The sequence below is a fragment of the Phymastichus coffea genome, unplaced genomic scaffold (genome assembly GCF_024137745.1).
Source record: "Phymastichus coffea isolate CEN01 unplaced genomic scaffold, Cenicafe_Pcof_1.1 PCOF00078, whole genome shotgun sequence".
In the NCBI taxonomy this organism is placed as follows: Eukaryota; Metazoa; Arthropoda; class Insecta; order Hymenoptera; family Eulophidae; genus Phymastichus; species Phymastichus coffea.
The window spans coordinates 1,275,470-1,298,054 of record NW_026706889.1 but is presented as its reverse complement, the minus strand read 5'-3'; the positions used below and the strand labels follow the sequence as shown (position 1 = coordinate 1,298,054).

General features: G+C 38.2%; 1 long non-coding RNA gene across 1 annotated transcript; it reads right to left on the bottom strand.

Annotated features, from left to right (window-relative positions):
* Positions 1-357: 357 nt before the first annotated feature.
* On the bottom strand, positions 358-22,360 carry LOC131668497 (uncharacterized). The gene is made up of 3 exons (XR_009302273.1): positions 22,123-22,360; positions 1,439-1,527; positions 358-610 (listed from the first exon to the last, which is right to left on the bottom strand). It is a non-coding gene; the product is annotated as an uncharacterized LOC131668497 (long non-coding RNA).
* Between the last annotated feature and the right edge of the window lie 225 nt (positions 22,361-22,585).

Here is a 22,585-nt window from a genome sequence, read left to right as displayed (position 1 = left end):
CGCTCTAATGAGTGTCTCATTTGAACGTTACACCCCGGAATTTGTAATGAAAACCTATTGTGTTATCTCAGCTGACTTGCCCAGTATTGTCTTTTGGTGTGAAATTCATTCCACTGATGCTCGTAAATTACGTGAGAAAACATAAGAAGTTGCAAAGTGTAATTGGTAATATGAAAAGATAATAGTGAAAGCCAAACTTGTGACTGAAATTTCTAACAAACAACTTTGCACGTTTGTACTAGTGGTTTACCATTGTGACGTAGATTTTATTCTTAAGAAGCCCTATCGATTTCTTTTTGAAAACTCCTCCAACGTATGTCTTACGATAAAAATAAGATATAATTCACTCACCAATAATCGTAGTGAGAATAAGGAAGCTAAGGGCGATGGCAATGACGATGGTGATGATGAGTTCGTAATCTTCACGGGAAAGTACATCGAGTTCGAAATATTCTTGGGGCCAGTTGCTGACGTTTAAGCTGGTATTGAGAGCTGCTGAGTCGTTCCACCATGATTCTGGTAAACTCGTGTTGTTTAGCAATGCCTCGGTGCCGGTGTGGCTTGGCGCCATTGTCCATGCCCGCCATAGCTTCTTGATGCCCATAGCACACTGTTGGCATTTGTTACGAATGAAATGTAAATTATCTCAAATCAATTCGTTGAATCTTCAGTTGTCGCATTGCGTACAACAACGCAACTTTATACTAACGCGTACGTACAACGAAGTCAAAATGATGGGCCAGTTTTTAAATCATTACAAGTTATATATATATAAATCGTTTAAGTTAATTTGGAATCAAAAAATCGAGCAGTTGTGTGGTGTGAAAAATATAGATGCGTTCTACCTTCGATGTTTTAGCCCTTTGCTTACTTATAATGAATGGAAGCAACAACTATGCACTGCAAACTAGAGAGATAGAGACGGGGTGGAACTCTGATTACTCGCAATTATTTCATTTGTGCAAGGTAGAGCAAGCTCCGTCAGGACAATTGGGGGGGAAGCGAACTTGCCAAAGGAGTAGTCGCGCGTAGCTACTCTAACTTGCTTAATTTAATCAAGCGAACTGCTGCTGCTGTTTCTTCGCCAGAAATTTTCTCATTCTACGACTGCACGTCCCTAACTTTCATCTTATCTCAATTAAAGGCATTGTGATTGATGATACTGCTTGGATAATCATTCGTTTCCTCGATGGCATGATCAAGATTGAATGTTACTCGAGGAGAAATTCCATATTCTAATATTCCATAGAATATTATTCAAAGTGAACACAATATTCTATTTACGCCGATAATAGGGTTAAAAAATAACAGGTCGGCGAGCATCTCGTTAAAAACGGCTTATAGAGTGGTCCGATTTCGCTAAGAATTACACGAAAATGTTTACATCGATGAATAATGTATTTTGGCAACAAAAGAGATTTTACGAAAACAGTATTACCTCAGTTAATCCGGGACGTGCTCCATCGGAGTGTTCACTGGCGAATCATGCCATCGTGAGCGAATTGTGCGACAAGGTTCTCCGAACATCTGAAATAAATAGAAAAAAATTAAAGTCTTTCAATGAAGCCGCGTTTGGCTAATGAACAAGATTTCTTTTTTGCGTTGGGGCAACGAACAGCGAGATAAATCGAACGAAGATTACTTATTGCCTATACGCTGATAAAAATGCTTTGCTATGGGGAGTAAAATTGAAAGAGGGGTAGATTTATCTTTTATCTTAACTTTTGTGATACCTTTGAGGATTTCTTAATGTAAGAGGGTAAGTATTATATGCGTATTTTAGATGAAAAAGTTAAATGTATGTTCCGATATTTTATAGAATTTGAATTTTCACTTTCGCGAGGTGATCCATGCACTTTTTATTTCTGCGTGAGAAAATTAAATTTCGTGGTGCTGTGAATTTATGATAAAAGCTTCTCTGATGAAAATTCGGTTGGTGTAAGTTCGAGTAATTGAAATGAGTGTTACGAAATTGAATTCTAAGTCTGTATGACATTGCGTTTGTTATAACGTTATCCGTCTCAATTCAATTACCTTGCGGTCTCTTTCGAATCTAAAATTAAAATTAAAATTTCAGTTTTCAAAGCGCTAATTTAAAATTTACAAATTTCATGAATATGTAAGTTGTAAAGTATTAGAAGTTAAATATCCATACTCAAGTCTGAGCATAAAACTTTAATATAGAGTAAGAATTAAAATGACAGAGTTCCGCGTAAAAACCAATGGCACAATGAAACCCGAAATATTCGACATGTATTGAGATGTTGCATAGTGAATAGCTATAGTATGGCACAGTTATATACACAAGTATTCAAAGTTTACTTTGTGGTCGTACATCCACAGGTGTTGGTCTTACAAAGGACATCCATGGAATGTCGAGAGTCCTGAGAATCCTTAACACAGAAGAGAAGCTGCGGTAAGCAAACTACGCGAGTGACTATCCCTATGAATATAACGTTTGCCGAATTACAATGATGAAGGTAAACCAATTCGACTGAATATGCGAAGCAAAGCGGATTGGAGTTTATTAAATTTCAAAATGAGTGTTTCCCATTTTCTCATTGATAAGGTAAAGCGAAATCTGATTCAAACTATCTTGTTGGCCAGGTAAGAAAGCAAAGTTACAGGGGTTGCACGACAAAGAGAAAACCCTCAAGGCAGAGAATCATTCATTCTCTGCTTCCCAGCAGTTTTTCCAATCTCGGTCTATGTGAAAAACGTGTTCCCTCTTTTATCAGAGAGCGAACGAACTTCCTCTCTCTGATTAAAATTTTTTCCCGCGGAATTGAAATAATTCAGCGATCGGTTAAGTGAAAAAATTGTGCGGCTCGCTGCTACAGCAGTGTTTGCTAGCGTCCTGTAAGAAAGTACCTTTTGCCAACGTAAGCGGATCAGGTAAAATGAGTTTTTCACGCGTTGTCCAGCTAAATGGAAAATGTTCGAAGCAAAGAACTTATATACTTTTTTCTCCTTTTCATCATTCGTACCGTAATGGAAGTGTAATTAAATGAATTTCTATCTTCCCCGAAAATCCGATATGAAGATGATTTTTTTGATCGAACCGAACGAATCATATACCTTTGACCTGAAATATGTATACGCGCATTGGCCAAAAGTTTATTAATTAAGTGGCAGCGTCGGTAGGTATTGTTGTGTTCCATTAGCATATGTGCAGGCGAGTCAATAATTGGAGTTTGGCTTCTCCAGAGGAAATAGGCAGCGACGATTTTGCCACGTGCGCATGCATATGAATGTGCGCCAGCACTCGGCTCGCATTAAGATAATCGAGATAATAAGCGAACGCTATACGCTACGGCTGACAACAAAGCCACGTGTACTTTAGGCCACGAGCGAGAGATACACCGAGAGGGAGATCGGTTTATTTGATTTATCGAGGCCAAGGACCAACACCCACGTACGCGACAACGTGCGGATTAATTGTACTTGAGAGTCCATTGTAACTATCCCTCGGATGGTAATGCACTATTGCTTTGGTTGATGCGTTACTTGATATGCATGCGTACCGATGGATCGCGTTCAATGAATTTCCCGATTAAATCACATTCATCGAATTTACGCTCGAGTTCCTTATTTTTCTTTCAACTACCGAATTCAAAAGGATATTTGGGGTTCTGTTGGGCCATTTCTTTTTGCACGAAACTTTGTCATTTCAATACTTACTCTATACTTCAGTTTTACAATAAAAAATTCTGAGCTATGGATAGTTTTTTGAATTCAACTGGAAATGAACAAAGTGAAAAGCAGATTGACCGGGTTTTAACGGGACTTATAGAAAAGCCGTTTATAGCTAGCTGTAGCTGGCAGCTTCATCCTATTATCTCTCGAGCCCGCAAAACTTCATGAGCTGCTTGTTCTCAACTGCAAACTCACTTGCGTGTCTCTAATTACATGAAGACGTCGCGCATGAATTAACGACGCACCACGGCATAAAATGATCGCCGACACGCCGACACTCTCTCTTTCTTAGCTTTGTAACAGTGAATTAATTAATTTAACCAAGACGCCCAACTATTCAAATAATCCATTATTGAAATATTACGCACGATTTTGCAAAGCTTCTGTTGTAATCTAATGAGCAAAGTCGCCAGCATCTGGTGTCTCGTGGCGTTAACGTTTGACGGTTGTATAATACTGCCGATAAAATTCCGACCGACGAAGGCATCGATTATTCTCTGACGTGTTGACGCGAGTGCTGCTGGCAACGGGCGACGAGCCTCATTGAATTCGAACGCTCTTATACTTTCGGTCAACTTTTGTCGATATTTCTAGACCAAGTTTTATTACGTTCAACAGCCGTCATTGTTCCTCAAATGGATCTTCATTTTAATTTTTGAATCCAAGCTGACATTTTATTCTCGGTAAGCGAGTATAATACTTACAGTCACGTCTATTTGTTCGTTTATTTATAGGTCTGCTTGCCTCAAGTGAGTTTGATGACTTTAATTAGAGACTAATTTGTAAGCTTTCTCGTGTAGTACAATCACATTTGTGCATATGTTACGAAGGTCTCATTAAGCCAAACAATACTGAACAACTGTTGCTCCAAATTTTGAGATTATTGTTGTGGAATTAGATGCACACGGCTACTGACGCATACGCGTTGCAAGTTTGTAACTGTAATATTCGGCTAATAAATTTACGCCCGCCTGTGTATACATAGTAAAGATAAACTACTCTTCGAAACTTGACTAAGCAAATTAAGGATGATTTTGTTCATAAGATCACTTCTAATATTTCCATTATAATTATATTTTAGATTGATATCATTACATCAGGCTACCATTGAAGTACTACTTATTTCATTTACATTTTGATTGTTTTATTAATGAAATTACTGAAAATGCTGATCCTATTGATCAAAATTAAATTGACTTTTTATAACTATAGAAGTAGAACAAATCAGTGAATTCAGTTCAGATCTCTTTTATTGAGATCAACTAATCGTCGAGGTGGTAGCCGCAGTAGAGATCTTAAGTTTTGAAGGCGACAGGTAAAAGTCAGAGAAAGAGAGTTCGTGTCGGCAAGGAATGATTGAAAAGGTAGTGCTCGGCGATTTCGATAGAAAGAAAGGTCTAAGCTAGAGAAGCTTTTTGGTAAAGAGAGAGAGAGAGAGAGAGAGAGAGAGAGAGAGAGAGAGAGAGAGAGAGCGAGAGAGAGAGGGAGAGTATTCGAGTCAGGCGAGTGAACCTATTAGTTGGTGTTGCACGTGACTGGGTTAGTGCAATCGAGTAACAGACACACACACGCGCGCACACGCGCAAGGCTTCACGGGCCGTTGCACTTTCTCGAGAGCTTTTCCACTCTCTTAATGGCCGGCTTGGGTGAGCTTGGGGATATGTCTTTTAAGATTCCAAAGCGTCGAGAGCGCATTTCAATATCCACTGCTCCCTTGAGACGAATTTTTCCCACGATCTCATTTTTAAACCATCATTATGCATTTGTCATCGGATTGTGCATCAAATTTGAAGTGCCGGCTTTGATTTGGTACTTTATTATATTCAATATCATTTTCGTTTCCATTTGCGAGTCGTTGATCTGCAAATTCGGTTACAACTTTACATTTGAAACGATAAACTTTAACGAAATAATTTATGTGAGTATTCCGTTTAAATATCATTCTATTATAATACATATCTCGACTATAACACTGGAAAACGTTTGTAATTTCAAGCTCACGCAAGTACGCCGGGTTTACGTACACACGTATGAGACGAAAACTTAACGAGTCATTTTCGCCCAACGTAAACTTAAACATAATACCGGCGAAACGTTAAAGCATTAGAAAGTCAAGTCGTAATATTTCCCTCGGTTCACTTTGTCTGTGAGGCTATACACGTGCGTGCGTAAAGCCTGGTTCTTTTACACACGCCTCGTATATATCATACGTGTATATGGGAGTGGTCTGTTATAATTCACTTGACCTCTTTCAAGGCTAGCGCACGCCTAACAACCATGAAGAGCTTTCCGGCCGTGTGAAAATTCGAGACGCGCGCATCTTTCAATAGCCTTGTTTATTACTCTCGGGATTCTTCAGTTAGAAGAGTCGCGTAGAAGCTACAAAACTGAATGGCGTATAGGCAGACGCTCCGACACGTTTATATATATATATATATATATATATATATATATATAACACTCGGAGTTATAAAAAGAGGATAGCACGTTTTACGCTCGCCGCGCGCGAGCGAAACGTCCGTCAAATGTCAAATTGCATTTCAGCTACATAATCCCACGGCATGGGCCTAAAGAATGCAGACACGCGCGTTGGAAAAAAAACAACTTTGCACGTACATCTCATATCTGTTGCGTGGTTAAATGGATACTCCGGTGTTTCATTGTAGGGTCTTCCGTAAAACAGGGAGAAGAGAAGGGAAATTGAAAAACTGAGAAGAGTCTGAGTTCGGTATGAAAATGTACATCGAAGATATTATCAAGCTTGTAGTGAGACAATGTAAGTTCAATGTCATATTTCAGCGAAGGAGACGACCGGAAACGCTGATTTCATCTCATATCGCATCTTTATACTTGACGGAAGTAATGGTCGGACTGGGGAGAGAGAGTATGCATCTCTTTCCTTTATTCTCTGAGAACAAGCGCGATCTGCAGAGAATTGTGGCGCTCATGGAATCCTTTGTTGAATTGCCAGTTTATATATCGGGAAAATACGACGAGTGAGCACTTTGTTATTTCCATCTTGCTCTTGGATAAGTTTTTGGATATTACATATTGCTTCAACAGCAACGTCAAACTGCATTATACTAGGTCTAAGGTTTTCGACTGATCCTTTGTACGAACGAATTTTCGACTATTGAAAATTAATAAGGTTCTCATGCAGACGAACAGCTCTTTTACTTGGCCTACGTAAAGTATCTAGTGTTACGCGTTGAAAGTCCAACCAACGTCAAAAAACAAATGGGAGGGTGCTTCAAGAGAAAGGAGGGCCAACTTACGACCTACGTCGGATAATTATTCAGCTGGGATTAGCCTGGTTACATACTATCGAATGCTCCAACTTTTGACGCGGGAGGCATGTTTACGCAACGATAAAATTGGATGGGTTCTGAGAGGTTTTTCTGTAAAGAGAATCATGGCTTGCTATGATATCAGAATAATTAATTTTTTTTCCGTTAGCGATTGCAAATGTTTAATCAAATATACGGAGGCTACGTGCGTATTGAAATGAAAATATACTTCGGGGCTTTCAAATAAAAATGCGAAATTGAAAGTATCGTTTATCAATGGATATTTGCGGATAAAATACATTTACGCTGCTTGAAGCTGTGATTCAACTAATTACCAGCGGAATTTATCATTTTACAGGAAAATTCTAGAATTATTATTTTGCATTACGTTATAGGAAAATTCAATATACATCATGATTATTTACACGCATATGCACGCACGCCCGCCCACACACACAAACAACGATGCAATTTTATTTGAGCATTCGGTGGGTAAATGGAAAATAGATATATGTAAATAATTCAGAATTTCGAGTAGTGTATGTATATATATTAAGTTACATATCGTTCACTCGCAATATAAATGGTAAACTCGAATTGCGCGCAGTTGAATAGAAGCCAAGAAATCTCGTATTGAGTAACATTCTTCGCGGGTAATCGAAACAGAAGAAAACCCCCACACAGACTACTCGATCCTCGGTGAAATAAAAGATGATGCTACATCAAACATATTCACGCACAGTTGTCAAAGATATCGCAAGCCATCTCCGATTTCTACATTCATCGTCGCTGTCGTGGTATGCATGCAATATAGGAAACAATTACAGAGAAAAAAAGTGCCACAACTCAGCGCTGTTTAGAAATATTTTTCCATTGGCTACAAGCTCTTGCTCGAGTCATTTTTACATAGTATTTGACATAGGGAACCAGAGAAAAATTGGATAAATGCTTAGTCACAGTCTTTTTTTAGTCACAGAACTTTATTTTTCATGGTTTATTTAAAATTTGTAAAAACATGAAAACAAAAGCAGGTAACGTTATTCTGAGCGTTAATTGAAAAAAAAACCATCGAAAACTACTTAGTTATTCTCTATTTGAAATGTTAATCTGTATAGACCTTTAAATACTATAGTAGAGCAGTTCGAAACTTAGTGTTTTATTAACTTATTGAACTATTAGAGTCAATAAGTTTAATTTACAATTTATTTCTATTTGACTGTACTTTTTGACGGTCTTTGTGTCGTATTATTATTAAGTTGTATTCGTCATATCACATACATTATTTATAAGTTTTGGTTGGTTTTGTATATTAGGCGACGGTCTGCCGAATCAAGCAGCGGTTGTATGCTCGCACGGCCTTTCAAGAATTTTGCGGTTGGCACTTGTTAGTCATTCTCTTTAGCTAGCCTAAGGATCACGGTTGAGTGAATCAAGTCAGTCGATCTAGATGAGTTATCAAGTTTACACGCTCACATAGTACATTTTACTAAAATAAACTTAGTTTATTTACTTTATTAGAACCATTATTACCAATAATTACATTTCGCGTTAAATTAGTTTTTACACGAAGAGCACGAGGTGTCCAATTGTACAAAGGCTTAAAATTCTTAATTAATACAGAGCTAATACACCATGGTGTCAAAGTTTGAATATACTTAAAACTTTAATTAGAAAATAAATTAAAATATAGTTTTCGATATATTTTGATTAAAAAAATCTGAATTTAATTGAGACTAGTATTATTTTTCTTGGTTTGTTTTGAATGTTCAGAAAACATGAAAACTTATTAAAAAACTGTTTCTCTTTGAATTAAGTTTCTGAACATAACATTTCTACGCGATTTGCAGTTATTCACAAACTCAAAGTAGATGTCACAAGGAAACAGGAAATCTTTTGACATTTCGTAAAACTGTGAACTCATAAAATTGAGGAGGGGCACGCTATTTGAAGATTGGAAAAAATCCAATAACCGAAATTGTAATTATTTTTTGTGAAAGTCCTCATAAATATTTTGGAATATATGAGGCCACTCGAGTTGCCGATTGTTCAAGCACCAAGAAAAACAAACAAGAAGAAAGAAGAATAAAAGTTGGTTGGAGGCTCGGACGTCGTCATTAAGAAAAGCACACGCGCGGTGGCCAAGGGGTTTTTCGAATCACGCCGACGAAGAATTCCAATAAAGTGAAACTAACATATACGGGAATATCGGAAACTGTAGCGGAGCGTGAGAAATATGAGACGCCAGAGACAAACTTCCTATATATAGCGAAAACGAAAAGAGAAGATGTCGAAGATACACAGACTCGGAATGGCTGTTGCCTGAAACAATAGCACGTGAGTGCTGCCCCCCCCCCCGCACCTCTTTCACGCTCAAACGTTATTTCAAGTGGAAATACACGACGACGTTATTTTATCGTTTAAGGCAAACGCCGATTACCTTTATCTTTGGTTTTTTAATTGAAATTTTTTTTCGAGACGTTACTTTGAAAAGCTTGGAAAATTGCCCGGTTAGCAATTGAGCCTTGCACGCAAAACAATGACGATAAATAACATAACTCGAGTGAACTTTGCAGATGCTCTAAGTTGTACTCTGTTTCTGCAAACACTATTAATAACTGTCCACATAAACTTGGTCTTCGTCGTCGTGGTTAGAGGTGATATAAACATGTGCCCAAATAACGTGTACTTAAGCTTGAATGAAGAGAAAGAGAGCTAGTGATGTGATTTTTTTGTTGTGCCTATCGAGAAAGCGCAATAATAAAGGCTTTCAGCCGCTGGCGTAACGGTAAAATTTAGGTCGAATGAAAATTATCGATAAACTGTGCGCTCGACGACGACACGACGACGGGAATTTCGAACAACGTCTATAATATTTTGTACGCCACGGCAACTTTGTTTCTTTCTTCTATCGCCTATTTTTTATGTTTATTAAAAACTGAGTGAGAAAGAGAAAAAGAGCCTTGCCAAAGAGGTCAAATTGTTTCGTAATCAATCAAAAGTGTCCGTCCTTTGCAATAAGGTTCAGAGAGAGAGAGAGAGAGAGAAAGGTCGGGGCTCCCTCTTTCAACCTGTGTGCAGATAGTCGACAGTAAAGATGCTACATTTAGAAATTTCCTATTGCCTGCGACATGCGATCTCAATGCATGATGTAATTGAATGGATCATGCTTGGTTTTCAAGTACAAACATTTCGCGAAGGTTTTTTCAGAAATAAGGTTTATGACATTGAGAATTTTTTTTGCTCGATCATTAGAAATTTATATCGTACGTGAATTTTCATCTCAACGATGGTTATCACAGTCGGATAGATCAGTATAATCAACCTAGTTTTCCACTACTGCTAATCTTTTCTGGGTTTTCGTTGCTGAAGCTTTAATGAAATTTCCGGGTAGGAAGGGATATTCTGTGTGACACAACATCGGTCATGCATAATTCTCCATTAGACTTCGAGAGAGAGAGAGAGAGAGAGAGAGAGAAAGGCGAACGTGCACGCTCGTCGCCCGACGAATTTGTAGGATATTGCATAATGCAAGCGAAACTGGCTTTTACGAGCACAGCTGTGTTCACCCAGTGCACACTTGCACACGTGGCGAGTTTTGCATTTCACCGATAAACTTAATGTCGCCACGATGCATTAACGCATTGCTTAGATTGGCTTGGTAATGAATTATCTTTTCATTTATGTTCTCCACATATTCAGAGAGTGCTACATGCGAAAATAATATACAATAAACTGGCTAGACAATATTTACGTAAGTTTTGGAAAGCTTTTTTAAATGTTACGAGAGTACGAAGGTTGCAACGGAAATAATACGTTCAGTTTTGTTATAGTTATTCCATGGTGATTTGATTATATAAATCGATATATTCCTTGTTTCTTGTTTCAAATGCCTGAATAACAAGTATAAGATATTAGTTTGCGTAGGTTTAATCAAAAATAAGATGCATGTTCACGTTATCGACTGAGATTCAGATAAAGTATAATTAAATTTGCGAGATATCTTAGCGATGCATTCTTTCGTAAAAATTCGTAGCACGAGCTTAGCCACCGTGAATCTGTCGTACTATGGCCGAATCGCTCGTCGTTAAAGTACATGTCGCGCGTGCGTGGCGGCCGAAAATGCAATCTTGCCTGGGTGCGCGAAGTACCAAGGCCGTGAATTGAAGGGAGCTATGCAAAGTCGAGACTATCGATTCTGCATCCTCTTCAGAATTAGTGTAATATTGTTGCTCTACCTCCTTCCTTTTCTTTTCAAGCGTTCTCGCAATATTACCATAATCATCGTTTGGCCTCGCACTTGACCTTTACTACAATGTTCCTTAGATGATTAATTAGTATGGCTTTTTTCGTCGTTTGGAAAATTGATGCCGACGTTTACGCTAACTGTAATTGTGTGTGATATTGCGTTGGTTAATTGAAATGAGCACGTGAGAAACACATTTTTCATGGAGGCGATCTATTTGTGAGCTTTTAAGAGACAAAAAGAGATAATACGGATTATTACGTAGGCAGTGCCTACCACTGATGTAAATGCACAATTGAAAATCTTCAGGACAGGATTGCATGTGCGTGAGTAAACGAGGATATCCAATTTCCTGAAAATGTTGCACTCGCATGCTCATGAGAAAGAGAGTGTAATCTCGTGCAGACCTACATCCTCTTCCTCTTTCTCTTCTCTCTCTTCTCTCACTCTCATCTCTCATCTCTCCTCTCTCTCTCTCTCTCTCTCTCTCTCTCTCTCTCTCTCATTCTCTGACTCTCTGTAACTGTTTCTTTTCATTTTAGTAATAGTTAATTTTGGTAGATAATAATTTAATTTTAGTAGATAGTTACGAAATTACGGTGCTTGAGGTCAAGAGGAAGAAAGTAAGAGGGATAATGATTTTCTTAGTGACTGATGCGAGTTTGGACTTTTGTTCCTCTTTTTTCTCTCGGGAGAGAATATTAGGCTGCCGAGCTTTATCTCACACACGTGAGTTGTAATACTTTTGTTCTTGTGCAGTTTCCTGCAGAAACTTATCTATATGTATGCCACAAATCGTTTGTTTTGCAAAGAACTTTCGATCGTTAACCGCCAAACGGCAAACGTTTAAAACCGAAATTCAAAAAATTTTCGATTTAAAAGTTTATGCCGTTAAGTTATCTCATCTATCTATCTCATCCTCAAAAAAAAGCATCTACTGTAAACAAGAGAAAAACAAAGTTTCTGGATTTGTGCTTTTTATTTTTATTCTTCGGGTCAATTCTTAGTTGGGAAACAGTTTGCTTGAATAGGAAAAATTAAACGATTTTGCTGTTAAATAATATCTGCGGTAAAAAATAGGATACCGTATAAAATTGTGAATTCAAATTCAAATTTGTGTTTCACGCGGTATAATGGTATAACTGGCATGAGATTGTGTGCACAGTAAAAGAAAAATAAAGAAAAAGAATCCAAAGGCAATTTGGCAAGAAAGTATGCCCCATTGTAAGCATGCGGACGTCAAAGGTATATCACACTCATATCCGCAGGTGACAAAGAGTAGCATAAGCTCCCGCGAAAAATATTATGAGATGATATGTGTGTATAAGGACACAATACTTTCAAGATTGCTATCTACAGCCGCAAAAATCGCTGTCGATAACATATTTGTGATTTTTCGCAAGCGAGACCCCGAACATTGAACGCTAATCTTTTGTTCTTACCAACCGTTCACAACGTCTATATTTTCATCTTCTTTTCTTTAATAGCAAACTTTTCGTTATATTGCATTGAAATTCACGTTGAGTCGCGTACTATATTCGATTGAAAATTCCCAGAGGTAACGTAAGCATCGTAAATTACGAATTAACGACGCGTTCGAATACATAACCCAATTAAAAAGGGGACGCCGGCATAATCTATATTGTTATCATTACGATTCAGGAGGATGCTTAGCTTTAGATTAATCGATGCTCGAAATGATATCACGGGGCGCGTGTGCGCATCGAATAACTCCAAATTATCATTTTGCATTAGATTTAATGCGCTGTATATTTGTACGCAAGCTTACGGAATAGCAGCATACAGAGAGAGAGAGAGAGAGAGAGAGAGAGAGAGAGAGAGAGAGAGAGAGAGAGAGCTATCTGTTTTATGATTTTGAAGCGGGAAAAGGTTTTAACGCACGTCGATAAAAGTCTATAAAAGTATTCTTCGTTACGTACTGAGCACTTTTCCATTTTATCACTGGGGTAGCCATTTTTTTATAGACGGCATGTGTTCGCGGGCTAGGCATTAAAAACATTTTGTGCTGCAATTTTTTTTTCGTTTTGACGACTATCGAATTGTTCAATCAAGATTTATAATCGCAATGACAGCGAGCAAAGAAATGTTCAATAGGCCATGAAACAATGTTGAGGAGAATTATTCACGCAAAGCCAAAAGTTGTTTGTGAAAGGGTTCAAATAGTTTCTCGACTAATCATTTACTGGAGACTCGGAACTATGCGACGCATAAAATACCTCGATAATGTATATAGCTAGTTTTGTTACCGAGTTGCGCCACTGATCAATTTCATTATAGTTAGAGAATAACAGTAGTGGAGAGCTTTGCTCCTGTAAGCTTTCTACTTGCGCGCATAAATGGCGCAATTCTCGCTCTTAGCATTACTCGTGTTGGCAGCGGTTCATTTGGGTTACATGCGCGGTCAACTCTGTTCATGTTTTTCTTTAAATGATAGAATACTACCATGCTTGTGCGCTCGTTCGACTACTCGGCTGCGGTTGTGGGAATGAGCAGAGAAAAGGCTGTCGGGTTTCATTGTGGTGACAGATAGAGGGATGCCAAACTACAATGTGATCCGCAACCGTGTAACTTGCTTTTCAATTTCCTATTTCCCGATTGTGTTTTTGGTTTTCCTATTTTTGCAAGGAAAGAAATTTTATAATTTCGCTCAATGTTATATAGATTTTTGAAAACTATCAAATCGTTACTCCGCAGTACATAAACAATAATTTTTGTTGAAGGATTCATATCTATTATAACAAAATGGGTCAGTAAAGTGATGTGCTTTTTACTTTATGGCTAGTGATTGTAAGCGGCTATTGTACTTGTGTAATAAAATAAAAGAACAGTAAAGTTCTGTCGACGAAGGAACCTTCTACTAGCCACACAAAACAATCTATCAATATATAAGGAGTTACTTTTAAAGAGGGAACAAAAAATGTATTCGAGCATAAATAAAAGTCAACGAACCTTATGAAAGACAAAAATATCGTAAAATCGTTTTCTTTTCCGCCAACCTCCCACGGACACGCGATCGAGTAATAGGGAAAATAAAATTATTCAGCCGGCGTCCATTATCGAGAATACTTCGTGTATAAATATACTGGATAAGTGCATAAATTACCTAGCCAGAGCTCATTTCCGAAGTTTGCGAACCGTTACCACCAAAATTACAGTTTTCTTTAAAGTATGAAGTTTTCAAAATACTTTACGAAGATTGTTCACCGTCACTTATTTCAAAATTTAAAATTGAATTCTATATTTTTGACTGGACTAGCATAATCAAGTTCACTGCTCTCTAATGGAGCTTTTTTCAAACCAGCTCGTAATTCGTGAAGAGTTATTTTTTTATTGAACTAACTTAGGCGCATCGAATAATTTCCAAGTAAAATAAGTTCATTAAAATTCGGAGCCAATTGTTCCGTGGCGTAGAACAAAGAAAGAAAAATTATATAAACGACTGTATCTCATTCAATTTGAATCTGTCTGGCTGACAAATTAGCATAGGAATAAAAGCTCTCACTCTAATCTACCTTACGAAGAGAGTTCGCCTGGAAATGAAAACCATCCCATATTTTTGCAAACGTCAAGTCCCTTTTTCTTGATCACACTAACGCTAAGACACAGATAGCACGCCAATGTGACCAAGATAAAGTCTTCCGAAAAAAAGTACGAGGACAAAGGGAGAAGGAGGTCCCTGTTGTGGGATGAAATCCGTAAGGCATGAAATACATGGGTCGGCCTTCTCTCTAAGATAACCTATTTACTTTTGATAATATTTTTTTTCGCCTTGCTATAGGTCACCACTTACTACTCAGATCAATACCTGCTCTCCTCTAACCATGTACACTTTCTCAGTTAGAGAACTCTTTGACGAAGTGTAGAGTGCGTTTTGATTCGCAAAGTTTTACCTTTGAGGACTCTCCTCGGTACAATTTAATTCAATAGGTGGCAACTTGATGAAACGTTTTTCATGGCGCTCGAGCGCGCGAGCACTACTATTTTTCATCTCGCGTGCTAGTCAAGCATAAAGTGTGTGTGTGTGTGTGTGTGTGTGTGTGTGTGTGTGTGGGTGTGGGTGTGTGTGTGTGTGGGTGTGTGTATGTACGCGCGCGCGGGAGAGAGCGCACGCGGAATTTTGCTACCCACAGAGAGCGCAACTGAAAACCCAAACGAGTGTAATTCCCGAGCTTTTTACTTGGAGCGCCAACTTAATAAAACTATTTCGTTCGCGAAACGAAGCGAAACGGATAGACACGCACACACGATGAAAATTCAATTGGAGCTTTTGATGCAAATGATTACGCACAGATGACCAATTGCATATGTGTGTGTGCGTTAGCTTCATACAGCTCAATTTGACTTTTTACTTGATTATTCGCTCGTTGAATTTTATACGTTTTAACATTTGCGCTGCGACGCCGATAAACACATGCGTGCGTTTGATGGTGCGTTGGCGTGCTTGCACACGACTAAATCAAGCGTTATTGAATCAACGTTTGATTTTTTGGGGACTCTGTGACGCCAAACATTCGATAGAGAGGAAAAGAATTAATGAAAAAATCAATTCGAAATGTCATCCTCGAAGTTAGTAATTCGTGATAACCTACACTTGACGCCTAAAAGAGAATCAGCATTGCGCTAAGAGGGTTGCAAATCAAGATGGAAAATATGTTTATATATCAATCACTTGTTTATTGCGAGACTTTAAATTTGCTGTTTAGTTATTTTTTTTTTTTCATTTTCATATTTATAATACTATATGCATAGCACTACTATGTTCTTCATCTAATGATTCGCTCGCATATAGATTGCTTTTATTCGTTTCTTAGAGTCCTCTAAGTTTGTTGTATATGTAATTGTACGATTGAAGGTTGGAAATAAAACACAGAAAATTTGTTTGATAGTAGACTTTATTAAATGAGTAATTAAAAATAATGGCGCGGATATTTTGAATCGTGAATAAATTACATTTTGTCTATAATATTCTTTTTTATTTAGATTTCATTCGTGAGTTTGAATGTAGTAAAGAAATGTGACAAAGTTCGCAAACGCGGTTACGCTGCAAAGTCAAAAACCCGTAGTAACTTTTTTTTCATATCTCGCCGCGTGTGCAAATTTTACTTGCGAACAATACTCAATTGCCTGCGTTAAAATTTTTTCACTGAAATTTGCTTTGTCTATTTTTTCCACATGAACCTGTCGAAAAATAAGGTTTACGACATGTTTTGAAACTGCGAATACACATACGTGTTGGTAAATAAAGCATTAAGCTTTCTGGGAAAAAAGTTAGTTTTTCATTCGTAATCATTTTTTTAACGAGAGCAGTGTGGCGTACATATTGTTTCATGTTGCAATTAAAAAATATGGAACATAGAATGTCTCGCGAAAAAGCGCGAGAAGAATTGACAAAATCGTATATCCGTAGAACGATAAATCCTTCAATTGATAAAGCTCTATCAAATCCTCCAATTAAAACGAACGAGCAAAAAAAAACTGGAAATTTCAATTCCAGCCATTGTGCCTGCGCGCCGTTATCTCTGGTGCCTGGGGGTAATAAAAGCCGGAAAGTCGCTACGGATACTATCGCAGGAGAGGAGGGGATAGAGCTTGGAAACCGAAGCACACTAACCATGTTTTGAGCTCCTTTTTTCCATTTCGAAAGGAGTAATGGCTACTACACGAGATACCGACGTGATTTAGTTGCTGAGAGTCGTAAGTTTTTTTTTCTTTTTCTTTCCTGTTGCATCGCTTGTTAGAAACGCAAGATCGATAAGTAGGCAAATATTTTTGCACATCAACGTCAGGTTCTTCGAAAAAAATCCAATGTCAAAGTTCGTCACGAAGGCTAAGAAGATTAAATTCACTCTTTAGTATGCACATGCAGGTCGATGTTTCGTTTAGAGTGACAAAGACTCAACATGTAATATTGACAGTTTGTAAAGTAAACGCGTATTCTTGTTTCGGTGACAAGTTTTGGAAAATAGCATTATAATTGAATTCGCTTGAATACGCTTATCGAGGAAACGGAGTTTTACGTTTAGTTGACTTTGTTACTTGGCTCATCGATTTTTCCATATTTTTCCCGCGCGATCGTTCGGTAATTTCCGTTCTACAATGAAACTTGAGCGTTCAATATCTTTCTTCAAATATTTTAGGCTGTCGAAATTCGTTTCAGCAAATTGACTGCGTGAAAACGAAACGAATGAAATTCGACGCTTCTATCATGAAAAACGTGCAGCGCCATAAATCCTGAAAATAGAGTTTAGCGATGCATCGCGTCCGCCGTGGGGTTGGAAAAAAAGCACGCGAAAAAGACGAGTGGAGAAATCCAAGTCGCGCGTAAGGAAAACTGAAAACCACAGTGTAACAACATTAAAGTATTAAAGTAGACAAGTTACAAGTTTTAATTAACTGGTAATAAAAAGCCACGAAATTCTTTTTTATGTATGTGTGCGTGTGCGTGTGCGTGTATATTTGTCTCGCCCTGCGAAACTTTGCGTGCCACGTTGCTTGCGTAGACGTGTAAAGGCGCATAGTTGGCGCACAGTTGACGGAATCTCGTAAGGCGAGCTTTTTGCTTTGAAACTTGGCACGTTGCGTTTGAGATATTGTCACTGGATTATTCCTGTTGGCATGCAGGACGTCGATCTAATTGAGCGATTGTTTCAACTATGCGCCACCAGCCAACAAAGGTAAAATATTCTCTTGCGCGAATATTTCCACGCAGGCACTACGTTTGAAATTTTGAGAGGCTATGCTATTCTATTGTTACGGTCGACGTATATAAATAAATTAAAAGCAGAACTTCTTTGTGATACCGTTTAGCAAGAAATTTAATTTTTAATCATGAAAAACGAAAAGTTTTAACCGGGGATTAATGAGAATTAGGCAAAGCTTACTTTGATTTTCAAAATCAAAACATTTTGAAAAGAAAATCAACCAGCTTGAGAGTCAATATATTTGTACTAGGGAAAAATTTTCGTATACCTATGCATAAAACCTCGAGCTAATGCGTCATAGACGGAATTGTAATATGGAAATTCGAGCTTTCCAGAGAGAGGTAAAATTGCACTTCGATAATACAATTAACACCCTCGGATGTATGAGAATCAAGTCAGGATTTATGGCTGTTCGTTATAAAAACTAAGACATTTACTTTTATGACCTATTTCTATAACTCACGTTATGAAATAACATTTCTGCAATATGAAAAAAGATCTATAAAATCATATTAAGTCGTGTAAGTTAACATCAGATCGATAATGAAAAAAAACTGATTATAATTTTATCAATATCACTTAGCAATTTGCAAATAATAAAGAAAATCATATTCTGTCGAGTGATTAATACAAAATTGATTTCAGTACGTATATCTCCAAAATTACAGCTGATTGATAACATCGCCAGTAATGTATTAATCAAGCATCAAATAAAATTTAAATGCTCTGATCTATTAAAAACTATTAATCTGACATTAAAAAGAATGAAAAAGAGAGAAGATGAAAAGGGAAATAATGTAAATGAAACGAGAAAACATTAAGGTGAAAGAGTCGAGATGGAATAGCTTAAAGTTGTACGAGGGAGATATAGAGAAAGCGAAAGAAAAGACTACGTACATCGCTGTTTCGCAATTTTTACGCGCCCGAGGGACGACACGTAGCCTGTTGCATCAACCTCTTTGCACGTACCTGAATTTTGGAAATGCTAATATATAAAAATTATTTTCCTATATTAATAGGAGAATTTCTGAGATTTATTGCTGCATTTTTATCAACACACACATATACACACACACAGTGTGTAAGTAGAAAAAAGGAAAAAAAATTGGTTCGTTTTTTTTCAGAAACGAATTCAGTGAGGAAAAGCAGTGAATAGTCGAGATATTTTCCTTCTCAGTAAACAAACTTTTTGGAAAAAACTTTCGAAAGGTACGATTTATAAGATACGATACGATTTCTTGAAAGAAATTTCACCACAGAATTCAACTTGTTTGATTGCCTAAAGCTTATTTCAATAAATAACGTCGCAATCGTTAAGAAAAATGTTTCTACAAAAAGTAGCTATGCGTCGTTCAATATGAAATGACAGCATATGAAAAAATAATAATGTCAATTAATTCATCGAAGCGCATATTTCACGAGCAATTAAATTGCACTCGCACGTACAGCGTAAACAGCAGTCTTTTTCTGTCCTATTTTACGAGCAAAGGCTCTTCATCAGCATAATTGAAAGAGTCGTATTTGGAATAGTAAACAGAGAGAAAAGGGAGAGAGAAAGTCGTTCTGAGGGTGTGTGACGCACGTGTACGTGTGTGGACAATTTTCCGAGGACGTCAACTGCGAAACGCAGTTAAAAATCCGCTCTAGGCGGATGCACTCGGCTGACTTCACGAGTACCATATCCGTGTCAGCACTCCTTGAGAATATATATATATATATATTTTGAGCATGCAGCCACTGCGTGCGAGGCAAGAGTGCATAGTCTCGTAGAGTCGTCGGAATTTTAAGAAATTCTTTTGCTTTCTTTTCAGGTTCTTCTCTCTTTCTTTGGAATTTTTCAACGCAATAGAAAATCAGAAAAGTCAAGATTATTTGTTCACTTTTAAAAGAAAATTTAAGTTTTTACGCAAATTAAATAACGAATTTCTGATATTCTTCCGACGACTACGTGGTCAATAGTTTCTTCAAGAATATATTATTTGATAGTACGTATTGTAAATATATTATCATGATATTCGCAATTAAGATTTGAACGTATTTATTTTATAAATAATACCTACACAAGAAATTAATTTCTAATAAATTAACCAATGTCACAATTGCTATATATAATATATAAACATTATTTACGTAAATTTTAGTTCGATTTATTATCCAAGTCTATTGTTCGTTTGCCATGCATAAAATAAATGCAATACATAGATGCAATTATCATTCATATAATACTCAGGCTGAGTGTGTTTCAATGACAGGAATTATTATCTTAAAATATCGAAATAGTCATAATCCCCAAACAATGTATAACATAAAAATATGCCTATAAAATCCGTTCATCGGAAACTTCGAAGAAAAAGAATACCAACAACAAACAGAAAAGTTTTTCCTGACGCACTAAAAGCTTTGGAGACAGAATTCGATCTCAGCATGTGTGGCCGCCCAAATCTTGACGTAATTCCGCACGAATCCGCCATAAGTCCAGCTCTCATTCGTCGGAAAACAAAACAAGAATCTATTGGTCTCACATAGATACACACACACGCTGGCGCATATATGGTGAACGCTTTCTTCGAAAGGTCTATCCGCCATAAATGTACACTTGATTTATGGTGGCGCAAGTTTATCTCGGGCGCTAAAAACGCACCATCGTGCACGCACCTTCTCTATCTATTTCCTTCATTTGTCTCTTCTATCTCATTTGTTTTCTTCCAAACAAAATATAAATTGACCTAAGTGCAATTATATTACAAATCGGTCGAGTCGCTTAAATTTCACATCTGAGTATTTCTTGTTAAATGATTGCGTTGGTGCATTTCGCGCTATGGCACCTTCGCGCAGCGATGTACTATTCGACGGGGATAATTTTCTTTGGGGCACCTCGCGCGTCCCAATCCATTTCAAGTGAATGAAACCTAATGATGATGATGAGGATTTATTGTGTATTCGCCGAAAGCCATCCTAATCCATTATTCATCTTCAGCCTTCGATTTCTGATAATCGATAAATCCGAGCGGTAATTAATAATGATGAAGATATGGTCTCTCTCTCTCGCCACTAAATACGTACACCGTAAGCCAACATCATCAGTACGCATGCGCAATGCATCAACACGTGTCCTTTGTGCAAGCGCATGTATACCGCGCGCACCAAAAACAGCTACACGTCGAACAGTCATGCGAATTCGACCCCTTTTCACATGGTAAATCAATATATCGACAAAGTTTTCAGATGCGTAATCGGAATGAAGTAACGTCGTAAAATAACCAGCTCTCTTTACGTACACTATAGTCTGTCTTTCGCGACACAGCTTTGTTTTCTCAAAAAGCTCATTACGTCACGACGAAATTGATGGAGAGCTCAGGGGTTGAAATCGGATCGCCCTCTTTTTTTGGCAGCCTCAATTTTTCAAAGCCGCTCCATGACATGGCTTGGCGTTGCTGCGCGCCTTTCTAAGTCACACGTAATATGTAACATAAGGCCATCCGTGTGATTAAATATCTGGAGCCTTTCTTTAGCCATGCGTTGTTGCACTTGTGAACTATAATTACTATTACGGCTCTCCCTAGAGAAAGCGAAAGGGGAGAGTAAAGAGCGTGGACGCGATGTTTATGTGTGTTACCAGCAGCAGCGGCAGCCGCTCTCCCACCGCCAACTCTACCACCAACCATACCGAACGCGTGCATTGTCGAGGGCATTGACGTCATGCAGCTTCCGGCGCTCTAGCTTTCTCACCCTCTTTCTCCCTCTCGCGGGCGCGATAACGAAGCGTCTTTGCTATGCTCGCCGAGTTTCATCTCAGCTAGGCTACGTCCATTTAATGGATCTATAGGTCTATTTCATATCTAGCTGAAAAAAATCTTATTAAAAATATGCAATGGACCGGGCTTATCGCTTGATTGCTGGGCCTTTTGCATGTCAAGCGACGCTGCAAAGTTAAACGATGGGAATGGATTTTTTATGAGTTAACATCTACGTCAGCTGCTGCGGGCTGCGCGCAGATGGAATGACGTATGCGCACAAATGCATGATGGAACTCGCAGCGGCTTATGCGGTACGGGAGACAATGGTAACGTGCAATATCGACAGACGTACATACATTTACATGAAAAATGCATAAGTTCTACAAGTGCAGCAGATAGTGAGAATTGAAAATTGGTAAACGCCGTGTTGTCCTCACCATGAGACAAAGCACACTGATGTAACCCGTTATGCCTCTGCTCTCCCATTATTTGATACTTCAAATCAACTTGTCACCAAAAGCAAAACTAAACAAATAGTCAACTATGTCTCATGACAAACACACGTGGTTCCAAGAAGGAAGAAGGGGACGAAAAGAGGCGCTTTTCCGTCGATCGTTGAGCAGCGTCTGTGATTATGGTTGCGCGCGCGTGCGAAACCTGCCGGCGGCTTTGACGATGCGCCGTGCCGAACTGGCGGCTGAAAGAGTGAGAGAGAAGCTCCCAAGCGCGCGTTTGCCGCTCAACCGCGTTCTCGTCCCTCTGGCGCACGCGTACTCTCTCTCTCTCTCTCTCTCTCTCTCTCGCTCTCTCGCTCGCTCGCTCGCTCGCTCTTACGTCCTTCGACGACTCTCTTTTGTCTTCTTCTTTTTCACAGCCATCCTCTCACTTCGTCGCCCTCAC